The sequence below is a fragment of the Nannospalax galili genome, unplaced genomic scaffold (assembly GCF_000622305.1).
Source record: "Nannospalax galili isolate Female #2095 unplaced genomic scaffold, S.galili_v1.0 scaffold388, whole genome shotgun sequence".
In the NCBI taxonomy this organism is placed as follows: domain Eukaryota; kingdom Metazoa; phylum Chordata; class Mammalia; order Rodentia; family Spalacidae; genus Nannospalax; species Nannospalax galili.
The window spans coordinates 2,390,649-2,405,639 of record NW_008360304.1 but is presented as its reverse complement, the minus strand read 5'-3'; the positions used below and the strand labels follow the sequence as shown (position 1 = coordinate 2,405,639).

Here is a 14,991-nt window from a genome sequence, read left to right as displayed (position 1 = left end):
CCCCCCCCCTCAACTTTTTTTCTCATATATTCTCTCTCTCTCTCTCTCTCTCTCTCTCTCTCTCTCTCTCTCTCTCTCTCTCTCTCATTGTATTGCCTGAAACTGTCAGCAAGAGAGCTGCCATGAGCTGTACCTCTTCAACCTTGCAACCCTAGAAATGTGGGCCAAAATAAACTTCTTGTAATAAAGCTATTCTTTGATGTTATGTAATTATCAGAAAATGGAGTGTGGAGTGATACAAAAAATCTAGCTGATTTATCCAGGCATGGTAGCGCACACCTTTAATCCCAGCACTTGGTACGCAGAGGAAGGCTGATCTCTGTGAGTTCAAGGACAGCTGGGGCTACAGAGAGACACTGTCTCAAAAAGACCAAAAAAAAAAATCTAGATGATTTAAACAAACATTGATCAACTTTTTTTCTTTTGAGACAGGGTCTCATAGCATAGGCTGGCTTAGAACTCACTATGTGGCCAAGGCTGATCCTGAACTTCTGATCCTACTGCCTCTGCCTCTCAGGTTCTGAGATTATAAGTGTGTGGCACCATACTAGGCTTAATTTTTTAATGGCAGTGGGACTTGAGCGTAGGGCCTTGCATGTGTCAGGAAAGTGGTCCACCACTTAAATGCATTTCTCCAGCCCATGCAAGAGATATATATTCCCCTACAGTTTGGATGCTGAAAGTCCAAGATCAATATACTAGCAGGTTGGTTTCTGGGAAGGTCTTTCTGGGTTTCAGATAGGCACCACTTAGCTATGTGTTCATGTGGTCTTTCCACTGTACTGGAAAGTACAATGAAAGTACTGGTATCACTTCTCCTAAAGTCAGCAGTTTGGTAGGTCTAGGGCTCTGACACATGATTTCATTTTATCTTAATGGCTGTTTTAAATCCCCTGGGTCCAGGGACATCTCATTGAGATTTAGGACTTAACCTGCAAATTTGGGGGAAGCACATACATTCTGTCAGTAATGTCCACTGATTAAAAATGCCATCATCACTGTGTTTTAGAGGATTATTTACAGTGGCTATTCTTATTATCTGCCCCAAATATTTTCCTCACTGTATTTTAGTAATGGGCCACCTGTGTGGACACAGAGAAGCCACATGATCTTGATAAGCCAGCTACATAGACTGAATATGAAGCCTGCATGGTAAGTCACTTTGGGTGGAAGGGGAAAGCAGTTGTCCATTGATATTTTAAATCCCTGTAGTCACTGACCTGCTGCAGTTGCACATACTGTCAAGAATCTGTTTATAGCCAGGCATGATGGTTCACACATTTAATCCCAGCACTCAGGAGGCAAGAGCAGGAGAATCTCTGTGATATTGAGGCTAGCTGGTTTATAGGGCAGAAAAATCTTTAAGCAGGGTTTCCTGGTGTTCTAAACATGCCCAAGGCTCACACTATGTGCCTTTTCCAGTGATGAATTCTGGCCTGGTGTATTTTCTTTTCTTTTTCTTTTGATCTTTGTGTGTTGAGGTAGGTTCCTTCTCTGTGCAATTGAGTTAAACATTTCCACTATTCATTTGTATTTAATCTCACTCAATTTTGTTGTTCTTCAAAAATTCATCACATGGTTGCCAGGCCTTGGTGGCACACACCTTGAATCCCAGGCAAAGGCAGATAGACCTCTGTGAGAGTGAGGCCAGAACATGTAGTGAGTTCCAGGCCAGCCAGGGCTACACAGTGAGACCCTGTCTCAAAAGAAAAAACTTCACCATAAATCTAAATGATGTTTAAATTCAATTATTATTTCTCTTCTCTGGTGTACTTGAATCGTTTGCCATAGTTGAAGTCATTGTCCACTATTTTCTGTTGGAAATTTTTCTGTTGCATTTGTTTTTAGGGTTTTGCTGTGTTGGTCAGTTTTGCCTCAAATTCCTGGGCCCCAGTGATCCTCCTGCCTCTAATGGTTTCTTCACTTTCTCCTGAGTTCTCCAGTTCAGAGCTCATCCAAAATTCCCATCCTTTCTCCATTGGTAACTTCGCAGTTTTCCTTGTTTTGTTTTGGGTTTGTTTTTTTTTTTTTGGTCTTTTTGAGACAGGGACTCCCTGTAGCCCCAGCTGTCCTGGGACTCAGTATGTAGACCAGGCTGGCCTTGAACTTACTGAGATCTGCCTGTCTCTGCCTCCCAAGTCCCGGGATTAAAGGTGTGCACCACCACGCCTGGCCAGAAACATTTATGTCTTATAGGATTTATACTGAGTTCAATATTGTATAACTGTATTAATTCAACTGTGAACCTAAAAATTTACAGCCACTTTTGAAAGAGATGTATCTTTGCTCTGGAAATTGTTATTGAATATGTTAAAGCTGTAAAGGAATACTTCTTCTAAAAATTTTTTTAAATATTTTTTTTTAAAGTGGAAATACAGAGAACCAATCAGCATGGTTAAAACAAGTTCACAGTTGTTTTTCTCTTAAATAGGTCAGTTTCAGGAACTCATGGTCTCTACAGGGTAGGGATAGTTTCAGGGAAACTGAAGAATAACTAGGCCAGGTCATGTAGAATAACAAAGGATGCCCTCTAGTCAGGGGCCTGCTACATTCCCCACTCCTGTTTGGAAATAATCAAAGCTTTGATATCGCCTCATTTTTTACCATCCCTGTTTGGAGGTAATCATATTGGGTCCATCATACCATCAGCTTTACTAAAATTGAGCCTTTGATTGACAAACCTGAATAAAGTGTTTAATAAATAAGGGCCCATAGGTGAGCATGATTAGAACCAGGATTAAGAGGCCAGCTATTGCACTTAGGAGTGTGGTGAGCCAGGAGGACCAAGAGAACAAAGATTCATACCAGTTTTGACCATCTAATCGAGTCTTTTTCCTTTTTTGAAGTCTCTGTTTTACTAAGCTCAAATTTTTCCTAATTATTCCAGTATGATTAGCATAGAAGCATCATTGCTCTCCTAAAGCCATACAGAGACCTCCCTGCTGCATGAAAAGTAAATCTGGCCCTCTTTTATTTTGAAGGACTACTTTTGCCAGAGAATTAAGAGATGTTGTCAGGTGGTCTATTGATTTTTCTAACTCAGACAGATCTTGATTAATTTGTTTGCTCAGAAGCTTAAAGTTCTAGTCCTGGACTACGAGGGTTGCTGTCCCTATCCCTGCAGATCCAGTCCCACATCTTGAGGTCGTCGTGCTCTAGCTAGGAGCCCCAAATGCTCTCTGCCATTCTCCTTTGAGTAGTAATAAACTTGAGGGAGAAGATGCACAAGGATACAAAGATCAGATGCTTCCGCTAGGATGAAGGGACTAATACAAGGCATAAGACCAGATTCACAAGTGAACCAAGTGCCCTCAGGAGGAACTAGGTAATAAGGGGGACATTCCTTCAGATGGGGTTTCTATGTGAAAGGTCTGGTTGCAATTGGCCTGGTATGAGGACCAGCCTATCACATAGGCCCCAGCATAAAGGCATAGCCCTTGTCCCTCCAGTCTTCCTAGCGTTAGGGTTGGTTGGAACCCCCATGGGAAAAGTACCATTGACTTTTTTTTTTTTAATTTTAGACATATTAAGGTTTTATATGTTTGTCTCTTTTTCTAAGGAGGCCAGTGTTCCAATACTCATATAGTACGGAGGTCAGGGGGTCCAAGCATAACCAACAATCCTGGGTTAAGCTAGGGCTGGTATAGTTAAGGAAACTGTATGTATAGTATAAGGACTTGTACAGTTCTGGGTACTTTAGGTATGACGTAGCCAGGGCCATAGCAGGCTGGGGCTTAAGTTGTACTTGGAACGGGCTCTCTTCTGATGTCAGGTTCTGGGTTCAGAACTCTATTGGGGCCAATAGGAAGAGATGGGGCAACTGGAACCTTAAACTTTTGGATAGTAAATTCAGTTTCTGGATCTTTACCAGCAACGTATAACTGGAGACCTCAAGTTTTCCCTCTCTCCCAGCCTTTTTTCCTTTTTTATTTAATTGTTAATACCATGGGGTTTTTTGACCTGTGGAATTGTCTTTATCAAGGGCCCCCCTCTTTAGCGAGATCCATTTGTCCTTGTCTGGTGATACCCAACATTCTAGGGTTTCACAGTCCCATTTGTCATAGTGCCATTGACCTGGGGCACTACATTTCGTGGTCCCTGCACCTGGGCAGGCATAGAATTGTTGCCCCTTTAAAACATTTTTAAAGGCACTTGTTTTATACCATGATCCCCCAGGGGAGAACAGCTCACAAAGGTCAAATTTAAACACTGGGGTTTTAGGAATCTCATAGGAAGTAATGTTCCCTATTTCTGGCCAGCAGAAGTTCTACTCAGGACCCAATGATATAGGGTTAGGGCATGAATACCATCCATCACACAGAGGGTTGAGAGGGAGAGAGAGAACAATACTAGGATAGTCCAGAAGAGTCTTTTACCAACTTGAGCTTCAAGGGATTGTCAGTGCCCTTGCGGCTCCGTGATTGAGGGATGTGATCTGGGTGCGCTTCCTTAATTTGAGAGCAATGTATCCAGTGACTGCGACCAGCCATCTTAACTGCAGATGGAGTGCTTAGCACAACTGGATAAGGTCTAGACCAGGGAGCCTTAAACTCTGGAGCAGAATGTCGGCATGGCACCCAGACCCCGTCTCCAGGTCCCAGGCTTTGTTCTGTTGATCCCTGAGGTGTAGCAGCTTCAGTTCAGGTTTCCCTGACAAAGTTGTGAATGGCAGGAAGTGTATGCTGCAGCACCTGTGGGGACTTGAGAAGATTATGATTAGAAACCTCAGTCACATGTTCCAGTCCTAATTTGGGAATCAAGGGAGGGGGTCTCCTGTACATAATTTCAAATGGGGTAATCCTTTTTATATAAGGAGTGTATCTTCCCTTTTTAACAGGGTAAAAGGAAGGAGATTTACCCACTTTTTGCCAATCTCTGAAATTAGGTTAGTTACAGTTTTCTTAAGGGTCCTGTTCATCCTTTCTATATGTCCTGACTCTGAGGATGATAAATACAATGTAGTTTCCAGTCAATCTGTAAGCTTTTTGCAATAGTTTTTGATATTTGAGCTATAAAAGCCGGGACATGATCAGACCCCAGACCGATAGGGGTCTGGTACCAGATCATTTAGTAACTTTTTAACTACTATCTGGGCTGTGTCTGTTCGGGCAGGAAAAGCCTCTGCCCATCCTGAGAAGGTGTCTACCAGAACCAGGAGGTAACAATAGCCATATCGCCCATCTGTCATTTCCATGAAGTCAAGTTTCCAAATTCTCCCAGTGCTTGTCCTCTCAGTCTCTGTCCTGAAAACTGGAACCCTAAGGCAGGATTAGTTCAAGTTCATGCCTTACATCTTTTTAATAATGTCCTTAGAGATTTTATTCAGGTTAGGGATGAAAAACTCTCTTTGTGCCAGCTCAGCAAGTTTGGTGGTTCCCAGGTGTGTAGAGTCATGAATCCTTTGTAGCCGATCTCTTCCCAACACCTTTAGCAACATGGGTCTCCCATCATTCAACCAGAACCACCTTTGGGCATTTTGTTTAGCCTTTAAGCTCATTGTTAGCTGACATTTCTTCTTTGTATAGATAGGTCCCTCTGGGAAGAGGCGATGGGGCAGTAGAGGCAGAATTCTGCTTGGCACTACTTCCCCTTTTGTTGTTTCCTTAGCTGTATGGTCAGCAGAGGCATTTCCTTTGACTTGTGGGGTGTCTGTCTTTTGATGGCCCTTACAGTAGATGATAGCTATGGCTTTGGACAGCCAAAGGGCCTCTAGTAGTGTCAAGACTTTTTCCTTGTTTTTAATTTCTTTGCCCCCAGGTGTTAACAATCCTTTCTCTATATAAAGAGCTCCGTGCATATGGGCAGTGGCAAAGGCATACCAACTGTCTGTATAAACTTTTTTTTTTTTTCCCATTTTAGGCCTTGCGTGAGGGCTATTAACTCAGTCTTTTGGGCAGATGTTCCTTGTCCAAGTGCTTGGGCCCAGATAATAGAGTCTTGAGCCACTACCATTGCCCCCACAAACCTAACTTTTTTTTTTACATTACTGCTGCTGTCTGAATACAGTTCAAGGTCTGCATTAGGCAGAGGTTGGTCTCGCAAGTCCTCCCTTAATCCCGAAAGGGTACTTATGATTTCCAGGCAGTCGTGGAGCAGAGTTTCAGGACTATCATCAGGCAGCAGGGTGGCTGGATTCAGGGCCTCGCTCCTCAGGAAGGTGAGATGTGAGATGGATCCAGCAGCAGTACTTGGTACTGGGTGACGTGAGCATTGGAGATCTATTGGTCCAGTGGGGACTTGAGGAGTGACTCTACTGCATGAAGCCCAATGACCTGGACATCCTGCTCAAGTGTTAATTTAGAGGCCTCTCTTACTAGTAGGGCTGTGGCCGCTATGGCCCAGAGGCAGCTTGGCCATGCAGTGGCCACTGAGTCCAGTCTCTCTGACAAATATGCCATTGGTCTCTTTCAAGATCCCAGGGTTTGGGTGAGAACCCCCTTGCCTATAACCCTTGTTTCATGCACAAAGAGCTGAAAATGCTTAGTCACATTAGGCAGGGCCAGCACAGGAGCTTGGGTATATTTAATAGAGCCCGGATCCTGTCTGGTCCCAATGAGTGTTTTCCCAGGCTGCCATCAAAATTTTTCTAATCTCCTTTCCTTGTTTTTTTTGCAGAGCTATCTCGACCATGATAGACCTTCTGGGCAATTTCCACCAGTTCAGAGATCAGCTTTCCCTCAAACCCTTTTAACTTTTGCAGTTTTTTCTGTATATCTGGGGCTGACTGAGAAACAAAGGCCATATTAATGGTTTTCAGTTCTCAGGTGCCTCTGGATAAATAGGCGAGTAGGGCAATAGGCATTATAAAGCCTTTAATCCCTGCAACAGAGTCTGGTGATACTGAAACAAGTGCCCCCTACCTTGATGAAATTCTGATCAGATGTATGTAAAAGAAACTTAAAAAACCAGCAGTATTTACATATATACATATGAGAATCTCACCTCAAAAATGGCTGTGCTGAACAAAACCATATACATTGATGCTAGACATAAAGGGCTTTCATTTGAAGAAAGCATTTTCAGAACTATCGTTTACATTTTAATATGGTAAATGTTTTTAACTGGGTTTCAGACAAGTGATGGAAAACAGAATTATATATTTCATTTATACTTAAAGCTAACCATAGCTAAAAGTTACAGTATGATTAAAACAAGCTAATGCTTAAACAGTTTTTATTAAAGACAATTCCATGAAATGAGAGGGTAAAGAATGAGATGGTGAGAAGTATTTAGTCATAATAAGGTAATACAGAATCAACTTTTTATTAAAGGCCATTTAAGATTGACAATACCAAAAGCATAAAGTAGAGCATAAGAAAACAGTTTTCATGAGTCTGATTCAATTGCAGCTGTCTACAGTTAACTCTTCCCCACAGCAGCATGTGGGAACTTAGAGTGAGAGGTGAAAGCACAAGAGCACAGCACACAGGGTCAGAGGAGCCAGCACGCCAAGTCTGCAGGGCTGGCGGTCTGTGTCAGCACGGCTCAGGCTCAGGGTGGTCCTTTGCTTCCTAGGAGGAAAAGGTGTGCATGTGGGGGAAACACTTAAGGAAATAAGCACAAAATCTCATTGCTGCCAGAGTCTAAGAAGACACACTGTAGCAAACAGTTATGCCCTCATTCTCAGAGATGTCTAGAATTAGCTTGTTCAGTGTATGCATAAAAGAACATGGTAAGTTTTACAAGATAAGCATAATAATGTTTATAAGTAGTTCTTTTGAATACGTAGTTGTCTTTTTTTGTCTCAGGCTGTTTTGGAGGCAAGAGACTGGCTCAGGCCATCTTGGGGATCAGTTCTTGCAAGGTACCCCAGAAGAAGCCATGTGCTACTGCATCTAACTCTAGCCAGGGACACAAAAGCACCGCTGCCACGTGGCCACCTCCAGGAGCCTGGCAGAGGTCTTCCAGGTATCAGAGACCTCCATTCAAGACAAACTAAGATACCTGGTTTCAGTTACTGATAGGAGTTGTAGAAATAGCTAATATAAAGGCAGACTTAAACGTGAGAGCTAAAGGCAAGAGTTGCTCCAAGCAAGAAAAGTACAGAGCCACAGCTAAGCCAGCAGAGTTTCCAGGGATGAAAAGCACCCCTCCCCCAAACAGGCCACATCTGCCTGCACACAAAGCAGTGCTGCAGGAAACAGAGAGAAAAGGATAAGGCCAAAAGGATGAGATAGGAAGAGCAGTCCCAGAATTCATCTCCAGCAGTGAAGATGAGTTAACATATTAAATCAAACCTATAACCAACAGGAGTTCAATTTTCTCAAACCATTTTCAGGCCTTTAAAGGTCTAAAAGCAACACAAACCAGACCAAGAATGTCAAAACAAAAATACTTCCAAAGCAAGCAAACCAAAAAGGTAACTTTAAAACAAACATTATGAAAACAAACACAAACCAGAAGGTATGTAACAAATAAGGTCCTTAAACAACCAGCTCAGATACTGGTTTGTATAAACAACTAGCACTTAAAAGTTTTGTGAGACATTTAATAGACCTAGAGACATTGTCCAATAAATTTAAAGATATTTAGGGTACCCAAATTTATAAGGCCTTTGAATGTACTATCAAAATATCCTTTTTTATAAATCACGTATATTTTAATTAGGCATGCTCAAAATAAAGCAAAATAAAACCAATTATTTTGTGCACAATAAATAAATGAAAATAATAACTGAAGTGGCCAGTTTGTTTTGACGGAAACATATGAAGACAATGATCACAGACACATATGACAGAATTACTTGAGATCTCAACACATGAGAAAACTGATAAACATACATGACATAATTCTATACAAACTTTTTGTGCACCCAAAATACAAAAATCAAGGAATTTGATTAGGATATCCTTTGCATATAAGGCACTCATCCTTTAAAGGTGGATTGGAGAACACTTTCTCCATAATCTCCTCATAGCTATGGGGAAGTTCTCCCTCCTCTTCTGATAAGTATGAGGCTGGGTTTTAGGGTTCAGGTAGCCTCCATCCAGATTCAGGGATTCTGAATCCAGCATGGCCTGATTTCAAGTCACTGGATTTCACAGAAAGTTTTTATTCAGAGAGTTTTATCTTAATGCCATGATTTCCTGCATAGCCTAGTTTAAATTTATCCAGCCTAACCTGGAGGACAGTCTAGGTCTGACATTTGGACTGGGAGGAGCCCATCTGAAATTTTATATGTGTCTGGGATGTATGTAATGTGTGCAAAGGAGGGGGTGGAGAGTGTTAGTCTCCCTCATTCAGATGCCTTCCTGGCCGGCCACTTCTCAGTGACTCAAGAGGTCTTACCTTAGGGCCATATGTATAATCCCCATGCTCAGTTACCTGAAGGTGTGTGCCTGTTTAGGTTACATGACCTCAGCAGAACCACAGGGTGAGGCCCAGTCAGATTTCATGGCCTCACAGAGCCATGGAACCATTACTTTCAGAGTTTAAGTTCCCTAGTTATTCCCATTAAATTCCTGTTCTGACCCCGAAGCTTCCTGTATCTGGTTACCCTGGGCTGTCAGAGGAGGATGAACATAATGGGGTGGCCTAGAAAGCTCCTCCTCATGGTCAGGATCGGGATAAATCTTCTTGGGGGTCGGGTAACTGGGAGAACTGGTCTGAGTTCCAGAGGAAGAGAGCTGGTAGCAGACTTGTCTCTTTTCTGGCACATAACTACCCAAGGAGGGGGTTTTTCTAGGAGATCAATCCAGATGGCAATACAGGGGATCTGGTCCGGATGATGGTCATAGGAGTTCCTGCGAATGGCATAAGCAAGTTAGATCAAAGGAGCCTTCAGGAATCTGCAACCAGTCCAGCTCACAAAGGGTACAAAGTCTGGGGCCTTGGGCTTAAACCCCAAGGCCCCAGCTCTCTTCCTGAAATCAGAAAAGTTAGTCAACATACATTCAAGGGGGGGTAGAGAACACAGAAGACTGAAACTGGCCCATAGTGACAAACAGTAAAGAAGCAGACCCAACAACAAAAAGACTCAGACACAAAAACAAAGCCCAGATATCGAGGTCATCAAGACCACAACCAGACCATCCTCGGGAATGTCTCCTCTGATGACCAACTAGGGGAACTGGTGCTGTGACCAGCTTCCCACCTAGTACCAAGGCACCAAACCAGAAACCAGACCAGACCAAAATTGAGCTCAGAAACGAAAGCGCTTTTTTTCGCTGCCAGGGAATCCGAAAGTGGAAGGCCAGGCTGAGGAACATCTCCGAGGCCTCCCCCTGGCAGTTCCTACCTCCGGGTTGCAGAGATCTCGGTGGAACCTCCAAGTGTTGTAAGCCAGAAACCAAGCCACGCCACGAGGCCAAAGTTGAGGTAAGAAGGATTTATTAATGGCCAGGGCTGTCCCTGTACTCGGGGAGTGCATACAGACAGCAGCCCTGAAGACGGCTTGTAAGAGCCTTTTATACACATTCAGAAAGGTTGCAAAAGCGGGAATACAGAGAACCAATCATCATGGTTAAAACACAAGTATACATTTGCATAAGTCAGTTAAAGTTTACAGTTTTTCTCTTAAACAGGTCAGTTTCAGGAACTCATAGTCTCTATAGGGTAGCAGTAGTTTCAGGGAAACTGAAGAATAGCTAGGCTGGGTCAAGTAGAGTAACAAGATGGACACCCTCTAGTCAGGGGCCTGCTACAGTTGAGAATAGTCAACTTGGAGTTTAAAACATAAAAGGCCTCTACTTCTAAACTAATGGAGCCCAAAAGAAGACTCTATTTCAGCACATAGTCAAAGAACCAACTAATGATCACCATCATAAAGTTCCACACAGTAGGACTGATGGTTTAAAGGCAAGAAAATGGATTTCAGATGACATTAATTATTTATAATGTTAATGATGATAACGCAGATGAAGAAATGTTATCCCAGAAAATAATGAGGATGTTATATCCGATCCCTCCAGCTGTAGCCAGTACTCTGATATTGTAATTGTTGAAGATGACAACGAAGATGAGTATGTACCTGTCATTCAGAGTGGTGTGCAGAGTGAACCAGCCAGAGAGTCCTTAAGTTCAGGCAGTGATGGCAGCAACCCTCTCGTGTCTAGTGCTGTCCAGCTAAATGACTCATCTAGTCTGACTGCAGAAGATCCTGTGACCATGACGGATTCCATTTTGAATGATAACATTAACCTTTTGGGAAAGATTGAGCTGTTGGATTATCTTGACAACACTGATTGCAGTTTAGAGGACTTCCAGGCTATGCTGTCAGGAAGACAATTTAGCATAGACCCAGATCTTCTGGTTGATCTTTTCACTAGTTCTGTGCAGATGAATCTCACAGATTACATCAATAATACAAAATCTGAGAATAAGGGATCAGAAGTTACCAAGAACAATGTAGTTCAACAAGTTTCAGTTTCAGAAGAAGGAAGAAAATCTAAGTCCAAACTTGATAAGCAACTTATCCAGTATACTGCCTTTCCACTTCTTGAATTCCTTGGTGGGAACCCTGCTTCTGCTATTGAAAAGGGAAGTACAACATCATCAGAAGTTGTACCCTCTGTAGATAAACCCATAGAAGTTGATGACTGCTTCATAGCAGCCTGGACCCAGAACCAACCCAGAGTAAGCTTATTCGCCTGGAACCATTGACTGTTTTATTTATGTGAACTTGCTCCTGCACCTCTGGATAGTGAAATGCCACTTTTAGATAGTTAAATCCCCAAGAACTGGACACTACATGTATATATTCATCAAAATGATGAGCTATTTACTTTAAAGTATCATTTGGTACTTTTTTGCAAATTACTTTTTGTATATAATCAAGTAAATACTGTAGAATAAAAGCACCTTTTACTTTTCTGACTAACCACCACACTCTTGCAAAGCTTTCAGATGTTACTCAGCTGTCTAGGTATATAAACTTTAACGCAGATTATTGGTATATCTTTAAGTTGGATTCAAATGGCCATTTTCTCCAGTTGTGGTAATTTGGATTTATTTTTTTATGAATACAACCATTAACCCCAGTTAAACCTGTTTGTTTTACTTGGCCGATGCTATTCTCAGTTAGGTGTAAGTCTCCAGAACTAAAGGTAGAACACCTAAAGCTTTCCCTGGTTCAGTTACTTTTATTAAATATTTTTCACTTGACTTATAAACTGGGAACATAAAGTGCCTGTATCTTATAATAATTCATGTCTCTCGTTTCAGAGAAATTCATTTATGTTCAGAGATGTTTATTGGGGTTCAACAGAAAAGACAAAGTGTACACAAGCAATGACTGCTTGGTATGGTTACAGCGTCACATAGAAAGAATGTGGAGACAGATTGGAGTTAACCCCATCCACTTAAACTAGTTGTAAGCAAAAATTTTCTGACTTGTGTTCATTTAAACCATGCTATTTAGTGAAATAAATATAATGAATGTTGAGTACTAAATAAAATAAAATGTCATTTTACTATAATGATTTCATGTGGTAGTCTGAATAAGTGTCCTCCATAGGCTCAAGTATTTGAACATTTGATCAGTTGGTAAGGCTGTTTGAGGAGGGTCATGGAACCTTTAGGAGGTGTGGCTAGGTTGAAGGACTCACTCACGTCTCTGGATGTGGACTTCGAGACCTCATAGCCTTGTCCCACTTCCTGTTTCATGCTCTCTCTCTGCTTCTTCCACGTACTTAAAAATGTGAGCTTTCAGCCTTCTGTTCTAGCTACCTCTGCCACCATAACTCCCCACCATGGTGGACTCTGGAACATAAGCACAAAGTCTTTCTATAAGTTGCCTTGGCCATGGTGTTTTATCAAAGTAATAGAAAAAGTAACTGATACAACTTCTAAACAAAATCATACAGCTAGATTAAGGTGGGCACACAAACAAGTACTTACCTAGCCCCTAACTCTATACATCTCAATGAGCTTCTATACAGTTAACATAGCCATGCTGAAGCAATGGAGCTTCACTTGGGGTTTAAACTTTCACTCTCAATTACATTCGCATTTACTGCTGCTCTATTCACTATATAGAGGAAACAAAACCAACCTAGATTTCCATTAACAGATGAATGGATAATGAAAATCTGCTACATATATAAAATGGAATATTATTTAGTTCTATAGAAAAATGAGATCATTAACTTTGCAGGAAATGGTTGATCTAGAATATATAACATTAAGTGACATCACAAATTCATAAAGGAAAATATCACATGTTCTCCCACATATGGGAATCCTAGCCTAAAATATATATGTATATATATATGTAAACAGCTGTAAGTGTGAGTATAGAATAGCATTTAGAAAGGTGAGGAAGATGCTGAGGAAGGACAGAATGCAGGCAAAAGGACACATGAGTCATGAAAGAAAGTGTATAGTTAATTATTTTTCTAGTTTCATTTTTTTCCTTTTGTGGTAGATAAGTACATAAAAATGTAATTGATAGTAAAAGTGTAAAACCTTGCTAGTATGTTTTCAGTGAATGTTTTAGTAAAAATTATGTCTCTACAAAATAGGGGCAATAAGGGGCCAGTAAAACAGCTCAGTAGATAAAGCACTTGCTGCACAAGGCTAGTGACTGACCTGAGTTCAATCTCAAAAACCAACATAAAGATGGAAGGAGAAGACTGACCCCACAAAGTTGTCCTCTTACCTCCACATGTGTGCTGTGCCATGTGCACCCCCACACACTTCATGCACACATCGTGAACATGCATACACATACATAGACACTAATAGTAATGAATAAATAAAATAAGTTCAAAATAGAGTGAACGAATTCTTTCTTCCCTGCTTTCTCTCCCCTGTGGCTCTTCTGTGTATTAAAACTTCTAAAATTTGAAAGCTGCTTTGAGGACATGAAGACAGCATGTGTGATGAAGTATAAAGCTCTATAATGTGTGTGCTTTCATGAATTTTCCCCACATCTTCTCTAATAACAAAGCACTGGCTAGCCATGAGCAGCCAGAACCACAGAAAACCCTGAAGTATAACTTTAGCTATTCAGGTTCACTGGTTTTCTCCATTATTTAATCCAGCTGTAAAAAGAAATAATTTAACTTAGTGGTATTTTCTCATTGTCTTTAATTCTTCTATTGTCTTGATAAATAAGGAACTGGCCTAAAAGTGGAAGAGGATATGGAAGAGGAAAATTATTCCAGGTAGCCTTCTGACAGCCTGGTCTATCAGCCCTGTATCTAGTTGGGGATTGGCGAATATGCTTGTTATCTTTAAAACAGGCATTTAGTTAACTTTTGCTTCCAAATATGAAAACAAGTTATATTCATGTGAACTACAGAGCTTAAAGAAATAGTCTAGTGCTAACTTGGCATACATCTTTAATCTCTTAGATGGAAGTATAGAAGCCCTCTATCTTAACCCATGGTTTTGCTTTCCATGTTTTTAACTAATTGTATTCAACTATGATCTAGAAATATCTAGTGGAAAAACTAAAAAGTAGACACGTCATAGGGTTAAAATTTTTCTATTGCAATATATTGTTGTAGTTTTTTACTATTGTTAATCTCTTACTGTGATTAATTTATAAATTAAACTGTAACAGGACTATGCTGCCTGTCACATAGGCAAAAACCAAGAATTGAATCTTTTTTAAATTATTTATTTATTAACCACATACTTAGAAGAAGCATTTCATTACAACAGCATTGACATATTCAATAACAATGTCCTGGGCTAAGATGCATCTCTTTCAAAATTGGCTGTAAATTTTTAGGTTTACAGTTGAATTATTACAGTTATACAATATTGTACTCAGTATAAACCCTATAAGACATAAAATTAAATGAGGTTTTTAACCTTTAAAAAAGATCTCTATTTCATTATTAAAATACACAGTTTGACTGATTATCAAGTATGTCATAGTAACCTGTTCTTTACCATCACACTGGCTTCCATGTTAAAGCTGACAGGTAATTCCTGATACACACACACACACGGCCTAGTCTTCTTCATACACTTCATTTGACTTTCGCTTATTTTTTAATCATTATTTATTCTTTGTAATTTTTAATAACTACACGATTAGAA

General features: G+C 40.8%; 1 pseudogene; it reads left to right on the top strand.

Moving 5' to 3' along the window:
• The first annotated feature begins 6,333 nt into the window (after positions 1-6,333).
• On the top strand, positions 6,334-11,667 carry LOC103726774 (annotated as a pseudogene).
• Positions 11,668-14,991: the final 3,324 nt, after the last annotated feature.